The following is a 9,414-nucleotide window of genomic DNA, read 5'->3' on the forward strand; positions in this document are numbered from 1 at the left end:
TTTGTATACGTACATAAAGCTGAATCAAGGAAACAGTTTGCATCTCTGAATGAAACTCTCAGATACAATCGAACCAGAACCAGGTTCTTCAAAATAACTTTTGAAACATTAAGGAAGTCCAAATCTTAACATTTTTAAATACCAACATTATTCAGAGCAAAAGTACTTAACCATTCCAAGTACTTAACAAATCATCTTGGATGATTTGTCCCAATAAGCTGGCAAGAGCTCTTAGAAATCCATTTGGTAGTCACTTAATGCATGACATTTTCTATTTTGCTCTTGAAAAACACCAAAGCTGTTTTATTCCTTTTGCTTCTGAGAACTAAATAAGTGTGAAATGCAAGTTTGGAGAAAGGCTGAGAACAGCCCAATAGCCCTGCCAAATGAACATCTTGGGGAGCATAACTTCTGTTCATTAGAGCAAGGCTTGCTGTTTAGGAAGCTGGCTCACCTACTGGAGTCGGGAAGCACATTAGGCAGGCAGATGCCAGTACTTGAAGTGGCAAAATGAACAGCCAGTTTTAAAAGCTGGAAATAAAGAAGAGTTTTGAAGAGCAATGAACTTGACTCATTTGAAGGCGGGGCATTGTTTGTTAGGCGGAATGGGGGTGGGGGAAAGCCTAGTATCTTTCTACAAATTAAGGCAGTGGATACGGCTGTTCAATGACACTATTTGTCTTTTATGTTTCTAACTTTATCCTTTGAAATTATTTTAGGATATAAAGAATCGTCTTTTTAATCTTCACCCTCCTGTAAACTAGAATGGTGTGCATTTGACAATTTTTAAGGAAGAATCTAGAGGCATTGACCCTTAACTCTAGGGAGAGTCTTGCCTTGAAAAATACTTTAAGCCATTGTAGCTCAAGTTTGCACACAATAGGTACCCATCAGCAACTATTTAAAAATCCAGAGTGTTCTTTTGAATTAATGTCTTTGTGTTTTGAAACATTGCATATTCTAAACAGTGCATGGAATACAAGAAGTCATTCTAATAAAATTACTAATTGCATTGTAGAAAAATTTAATTATAAAAGGATTGGGAAATTTCTGGTGCATCATATGTCTGTTTATAAAATGCAAACTCTCCCATACAGAAACAATCCTTTTTTGATTCATTTTGGAGGGATAGCACAGCGGTAGGGTGTTTGCCTTGCATGCAGTCAACCCGGCCAAGCAGTGTTCGATTCCTCCACCCCCCTTGGAGAGCCCAGCAAGCTACCCAGAGTATCTCACCCGCAGGGCAAAGTCTGGCAATCTACCCATGACGTATTCAATATGCCAAACACAGTAACAACAAGTCTCAAAATGGAGGCGTTACTGGGCCCGCTCAAGCAAATCAATGAATAATGGGAGGACAGTGTTTGTTTGACAGTGTTTTATTATATTTGATAAAGAAATTTCAGGAGGACAAAGGGGACCATATTCTGCTAAAAAGAAGCAAATGGGATCTATTGATACATTGTCGATTACTGATACATTTGAGTTGAGGTTAAGGTAATTATAAAGGATAGGGAAATTTGATGAGGAGTTTCCCTGCATCAGCATACATGGTTATATGCTTCAGATCTGGAATTGGGCCCTTTTAAATGGCATTGGTCAGGGATAGAGGCCAAAGATTAATCTCACCTGTTACAGTGTGGCAGCAAGCAGGGGGTTCAGGAGACGTGGAGGGTGGCTATTGAACATCGATTTTAACTTCCAAAAAGTGCAAATACTTGCATAATAATTGAGCATACTATATCTCCTCACCCAGTTCTTTTAAACAAGGAGTATTTTTTTGTACAAAATTTCTACAAAACTATGGTTGCTGAGTGGTCTTGAAAGATTCTGTAATAAAAATTTTATTTACTGCATGTGTAACAATTTAAACAGAAGAGAGCTTGAGTTGATAAAACAGTTTAATGAGCATATGCTTTCTGAGGAAGAAGTCTGTGTTTGAGGCCTTTTACCACATGGCCCTATAAGTACTTCCAGGAGCAACCATTAAGCACAGAGATGGCGGTCCCCTGAGTACAAATGAGTGTGGACAAAAGGCCAAAATGAATAAACAAGTAAATAACATAGAAAAAACTTTATATACAGTGGTCATTGACCTGTCATTAGCCAGGTTGACTTTGTATGTAAGTAAGGAGTTTTTTCCCCATATATTGTTTGAGAAATTACTGAACTTTAATATATACGGCTTTGAAGAACTATGGAAAACAGAACATTTTTCTCTAGTTGAAAGTAATTACTTGTGTTATACCTTGACCCCAACTCACTTGATATACAAACATCAGAAATTTATACTATAATGAAATAATTTTTTAAATACCTTTGAAATTTTATGATATCTATGAATATGTTTAGAACTTTGGAATAAGAGAAGGTTTTGCATATATAGTAAGATCTCTAGTGGCCAGAGCAATAATACAGCAGGTAGGGTTCTGGCCTGGCATGCTGTAAATTTGAGTTCAATCCCCAGCATCACATATGCCCTCCCCACAAAGAGACTTTTAACCCAAAAGTAGGGTATTTTTAAAATAGATTTTTAAAATAGATTTCAATTCTTCCATGTTCTTGGAGATGAAACATAGGTCAACTATTTCTTAGACTTCTAAGTATTAGATGGTCCTGATATGCTCACAGAAATTGGTTCTAAATATGTTATATTCTTCTGAATCAACTCCACCCCGCAAGTGACACAGAAATGGACACACAAAAGTTCATGATAAGTTTCCTAAAATCTACAATCTCTTATTATCATCACCCTCTAATTAAACTGCTTTGTAGACCATAGTTCAGCCTTTTCATCAGACACCATGAAAATAAATCTGAAAACATATGCCTATGCTAAAATATATAGTGGTTTATATATGATGTGGGGCTGGAGTGATTGCACAGTGGTAGGGTGTTTGCCTTGAGTGCAGCCAGCCTGGCCAAGCCGGGTTCGATTCTTCCACCCTTTTTGGAGAGCCCGGCAAGCTACCAAGAATATCTCGTCTGCAGGGCAAAGCCTGGCAAGCTACCCGTGACATATTCAATATGCCAAACACGGTAACAAGAAGTCTCACCATGGAGACATTACTGGGCCCGCTTGAGCAAATCGATGAACAATGGGAGGACCGTGACAAATATATGATGTGAGAAAATATTTTCATAAACAAGGGTAAGAAATTATGGCTATTTTGTAAGGTATTTTCCCACCCAGCAAACATTACAGAAATATTTGTAAGAAAAAACAAAAACCTGGGACAGAGAGATGGCATAGGGGTAAGGTGCTTGCCTGGTTATGGCTGACCCCAAGTCTGTACTGCATACATATGCCTCTTGAGGACGACCAGGAGTTAGCCTTGAGCACAGAGCCAGGGATCAGTTTAGGGCTCATCCCTGTGATTAGTAAGCCCTAAGAATGGTCAGGTGTATCCCAAACACACACAGAATTATTTGTAAGTGGACATATATTAGTTTAAAATAAGTTTAGGGCAGACATAATTAATAATAAGTAATAGCTTCAGGAGTGAAAGTTGGAGTCATGAAAGACTCCATTACAATGGTGGTTGGATTGGTGTTGGAATACTGACTGCCTGAATTATGAACAACTTTGTAAGTCATGGTTATAAAACAAAAACAAAAATAAAACATTTTGTTCAAACCAGAGAAGAGTGAGGAGGAGGGGGTGGGGGTGGGCATTGCAAGATGGCTTAATTAGAGAACCTGTGAAAATGGTAACTGGTGGAGGGATGGGTATTTGATCATTGTATAATTGAAACCCAAGCACAAAAGTTTGTAAGTCTACAACTGTACCGCTGGAGCGATAGCACAGCAGTAGGGTGTTTGCCTTACAAGCGGCCAACGTAGCCGACCCGAGTTCGATTCCTCCGCCTGCCTCTCTTGGAGAGCCTGGCAAGCTACCGAGAGTATCTCGCCCGCACCCGTGACGTATTCAATATGCCAAACACTGTAACAACAAGTCTCATGATGGAGACATTACTGGGCCCGCTCGAGCAAATAGATGAACAACGGGAGGACCGTGACCATGACAACTGTACCTCATGGTGTTTCACTAATAAAAATAAAAATAAAAATATAAAAAAATTAAAAATTATACTCAGTATAAAAAAGTTAAAGTTCTCATAAAAAAAATTGATGTAAGAATGCAGGAATTTCTCTGAAACCCATTCAAAAAAACTTTCATAGGAAGGAACATAAGGGCAAGAATTAAAACAAACTGGCAATAGAGGCATGTCTTTACTAAGAAGGAAACTGCACAATGGAACAAAACATTGTAATCAGAAAGAGATTTCTGGGGTGTTAAACTTTACTTTATGATGTAGAAGAGAGGAGTGCCAAAAAGAGGAAGCCTAATCCCACAACCATATCAGCTAATTCACTGGAATAACAGGCAAGAAAGGGTCTAAAGAGGAATCAGTCATTAGCACGGACCATCTGGCTACATCTTGCAACCTTGCAGATAGCAGTGATACTAGATGCCTTTTTGGAATGGGAGATGCATGCCGAAAGTAGACTATAGACCGAACATGATTGCCACCCATTGCCTCTTTTGCAAACCACAGCACCCAAAAGGAGAGGGAGAATAAAAGGGAATGACCTGCGCAGAAGCAGGGTGAGATGGGGGGATGGGGGAATGGGAGGGATACTGGGATCATTGGTGGTGGAGAATGGGCACTGGTGGAGGGATGGGTATTCAATCATTGTATAACTGAAATCCAATCACAAAAATTTGTAAGTCTAAAACTGTACCTCATCGTGTTCCACTAATAAAAATTTAAAAATAAATAATATAAAATAAGAGAATTCCACCCATCCTTATCAAATAGCTTACCCAGCTGAGGTCTGAAAGAGAATTATCAAGGTTTATGGGAAAGATGAAATGTGCCACACCTGGCTGGCTCAGTGGTCATTAATGGCAGGGCTCAGAGACCATATGGAGTTCCAGGGATTGAAATCAAATTGTTCACGGGCAAGGCAAGTGACTTACCACTGCACTATCTACTGGTTTAACTTTTACTTTTGGCAGACAAAAAGTCTTGGTCCCTCTCAATTTACATCTCACTACTAGCAAGCAAATCATGCCCCTTGATTTCACTAAGCTTTGCCAGTTAAGCAAGGGGTGAGCTGGGGCGGCGGGGGGGTTGTCATTTCTTCTATTTTCCTTTGCCAGACACAACCAGACACTATTACCTCTCAATTTCTGAGTACACATTCTGTCACCCAGCTGGGACTGAGGTCCAAGCATGGACTGACACATGTTGCCCTCCAGATCTGGATAATGATGGCATGGTAGAGGCTGCTACACACTAATGCAGACTTAACCCCAGAGCCACCGCTCAGGCCCTTGCAAAGTGGACACACGGGTACTGCTAATAACTCATTTCTAAAACGCCTTGATTTATACCCACGTCCACTTGCCTTCTCCACACTTAAAACCTCAAAATTCCTGGACACTATTAGGACTACCTGAGTTTTGCATGACAACAAGTTATTACAAATTGCAAGTAACCCAGCCAACAACCAGGCTTGTAAGCTAGTTCTTGCTGCTGTGTGCTTAAAATTGCAAACTTTTTAACGGGCTGGAGTACTAGCACAGTGGGTAGGGCGTTTGCCCTGCACAGAACCGACCCAGCCAACCAAGGTTCGATTGCTCTGCACCTCTCAGAGAGCCCGGCAAACTACTGAGAGTAACTCGCCCGCACGCAAAGCCTGGCAAGCTATCCGTGACATATTAAATGTGCCAAACATAGTAACTAGTGTCACAATGGAGATGTTACTGGGTCCGCTCAAGCAAAATCGATGAACAATGGGAGGACAGTGACTGTGACAGTTTCTTAACAGACTTGATTAAACTCAATGTCACAGCCTCTGCCAGACACTAGCCATTGATACATGCACGCCAATGTTCACGGCTTCACTATTTACAGTAGCCAAGACAAAGAAACTACTCAAATGTGCTCAGTAACAAATGTGTAATAAAATTATGGCAGATATGTGCAATTTCGTATGTAATCAGTTAAAAGAAATTATAAAGCCATGTGTTTTCTTACATGGTGTTGGGAGACAAGCCCCTTTTGTTCTGCTTTGAAGTGTAACACTAATCCCTGGGCCCAGCAGGCAGATTGTTAGGAGAGTAACACCTTTTGGTCTGCGTTTTAGGGAAGCTTGTTGCAATGTATATCACAGTTCAATGGTACCCGGGGACAGGATGTTTCTGGCAAATGTGCAGTGAAGGAAAAATATTTGTTCTGATCACCCTCAGAGTCTTGGCCGCTGATGGGATTACACGGTGCCAGGGGGCCAGTTGGTGGGTGTGACCCCCGCCTACTGGAATTTGGAGGATCTGGGTGGAGGATGCTCAACTCCAATCCGAGTAGGCTTGGAGATCTCGGCCCCGGAACCCACGTGGCTTTGTCCCTCTGCCGGTACCTTCAGGTGTGCGGAGAGTGGTCTCAGCATGGTGGTGGCTGGTCCTGGAGGTCTTCTGCTGCCGGAGCCCTGGTCAGGGCGGGGAGGAAAGCTCAACCCACTCCCCTCCAAGGGGCTCCGGTGAGGAATAGCCAGGCGCGGGGGCAGGAGACTGCGCTCTTCTCCTCCAGGAGCTGGTTTTTATAGACTGAGACTCCCGGAACCGCGCGGCATCTTATTATGACATCTCATTCCTACTTTGACAAACTGGCAGGCTACCGAATGTAGCCTGCCCACACGGCAGAGTCTGGCAAACTCCCCGTGGCGTACCCAATATGCCAAATACCAGTAACAATGATGGGTCTCATTCTCCTAAAGAGCCTTGAATATAACCTCAGGGCCAGGATGAAGGAGATGTTACTGGGGCCTGCTCGAGGCAATCGATGAATAACAGGATGATCTGTGATCTGTGATCTGTGATCTGATCACCCTGTGTATGTGACCAATTGCACTCTCCCACCAACCTCCTGAACCTATGTAAAGACTTGATGTCCCTCAATAAAGTATATCTGCTGTACAGGACCCCCACCGTGCTCGTGTACTTCTTTCTCTTTTCCTTGGACCCCTCCCCTTAGCTGGAGGGAAGCTTGGCCCTGTCCTCAGGACTCTGAGCGGTCACCCCTTGCTGGATGAGGGAGTGTGCTGAACAGAGGCCTGGAGAAGATCGCAACAACATGAATGAAAATGAAGCACGCTGAGCAAAATAAATTATAAGGAGAAAGAAATGCCAGATGAATTCACTTGTTAACTAATTTAAAAAAGAAACAAAAAAGGCAGTTTTTTATTGAAAGAAATTACAAACCAGAAGAGAGAAGGAGAGGGCTATATGTATAAGAGACAACAGAGACTTTTCGAGAGGTAAAAGGAAGCAGAAATAATCTTATTTATCCAGGTTTCTGGAATCAATCTAGGTCAGTCAGGTGCAAGAAAGGGACTTACCTCCTGTGCTATCTCTCCAGCCATTGGTACTCAGTTCTTCTAGATAATCTACATTTCTCTTCAGGTTTATTTTTCTTAAGGCCATACCTGGAAATGCTCAGGGGTTACTCTTGGCACTGTGTTCAGGAATTACTCCTGGTGGGCTGGAGAGATAGCACAGCAGTACGGCGTTTGCCTTGCACACAGCCAGCCTGGCCGAGCCAGGTTCGATTCCTCCGCCCCTTTCGGAGAGCCCAGCAAGCTACAGAGAGTATCTCGCCCACACGGCAGAGCCTGGCAAGCTACCCGTGAAGTATTCAATATGCCAAACACAGTAACAACAAATCTCAAAATGGAGACGTTACTGGGCCCGCTTGAGCAAATCGATGAACATCGGGAGGAAAGCGTTTGTTTGTTTTGTTTTTTTGGTGCTCAGGGAACAGTATGTGATGCCAGAGATAGAACATGGGTTGGCAGTAACCTGGGTCTTTTGCAACCTGGATGGGCTTGGAAGGCAAGGAGCCTACCTGCCTGTACTATCTCTCTGGCCCCAGTCAGACCTACTTTTGTAAGGGAGACAATGACCCAGGTTCTCAAAGAACATTTTTATCCAAGTCTATGCTGTCTTGACATCTAAATTTAATTTTACTTAATTTAAGTCGTAACTTAGATGGCGTGGCTACCTACAGTAGTGTTAAGCACTTTGGTTTTGATGCATAAAGTTACTGTGCCTTCACATTCTGACCCATTTATTGACAAGTATCTTTAAACCCATGGAACTGCACAAACCTGAAGCCATTTTAATAAATCACTTTTTTATGTTAATATTTGTGAAATATTTCAAAAGTATCTTTCAAGTATATCAGTTTGAACGGAGAAAACCCAGTGATTTTCAAGGCAGTATTGGTATGAGAACAATATCAATGCTTTATACTAGTACTGTGAATTAGAACAATGCTCTAGAATATATTCTTAACAACAAAGAAAGGGCTGAGGAGATATCTTGAAGGGTTGGGGCACAGCTTTGCAAGCTCAGTGTCTTGGATGAGTTTGATCCCCAGTGTCCTGGGTACTCTCTTAACACTGCTAGGTGTTAAGTCCTAGAGGTATTTGAGAGAGTTACCAGGGTGATTCTTGTGGCCCTCGGCACTGCTGAGCCCAAGAAAATTGCATTTTGGGACATGACTTGTAAACCATCAGGCCAAGTTAATTATTACTGGGCATGACCACTGGGTAACCTCAGTATTAATTGAGAGACATCCAAAATACAAATTTTAAAAATACATTAAATATTGTTAATCAGGGGGTAGAGAGATAATACAGAGAATAAGGTGTTTGCCTTGCATGCAGCTGAACTGGGTTTGATCCATGGCACTACATATGGTCCCTTGGGCATTTCCAAGAGTGATTCCTGTGTTCAGAGCCCGGAGAAACCCTTGTGCACTCCCAGGTATGACCCCAAACCCCAAATTGCTAATTACTTTACCTTTTTTACTAATTTCTTTACTAATTTATATCAATTATATATTATATAATTACATAAATTATATAAATGTAAACATGTAATAAATATGTAAAATATATTTTATACATAAATAGCAATAGCACAGTGGTAGGGCATTTGCCTTTCATGTGGCCGGCCTGGCCGACCCGCGTTCTATTCCTCTGCCCCTTTCAGAGAGCCTGGCAAGCTACCGAGAGTATCTTGCCCTCACAGCAAAGCCTGGCAAGCTACTCATGACGTATTCAATACGCCAAGCACAGTAACAAAAAGTCTCACAATGGAGACATTACTGGGCCTGCTCGAGTAAATTGATGACCAATTGGAGGACAGTACAGTACAGTACAGTACATAAATAATGAAAGCACAGCGGTAGGGCTTTTGCCTTGCATGTGGCCGGCCTGGCCAACCTGCGTTTGATTCCTCCTCCCCTCTTAGAGAGCCCGGCAAGCTACCAAGAGTATCTCACCCACACAGCAAAGCCTAGCAAGCTACCTGTGACATATTTGATAAGCCAAACACAGTAACAA

Source organism: Sorex fumeus, unplaced genomic scaffold (assembly GCF_029834395.1).
Source record: "Sorex fumeus unplaced genomic scaffold, SorFum_2.1 ptg000061l, whole genome shotgun sequence".
In the NCBI taxonomy this organism is placed as follows: domain Eukaryota; kingdom Metazoa; phylum Chordata; class Mammalia; order Eulipotyphla; family Soricidae; genus Sorex; species Sorex fumeus.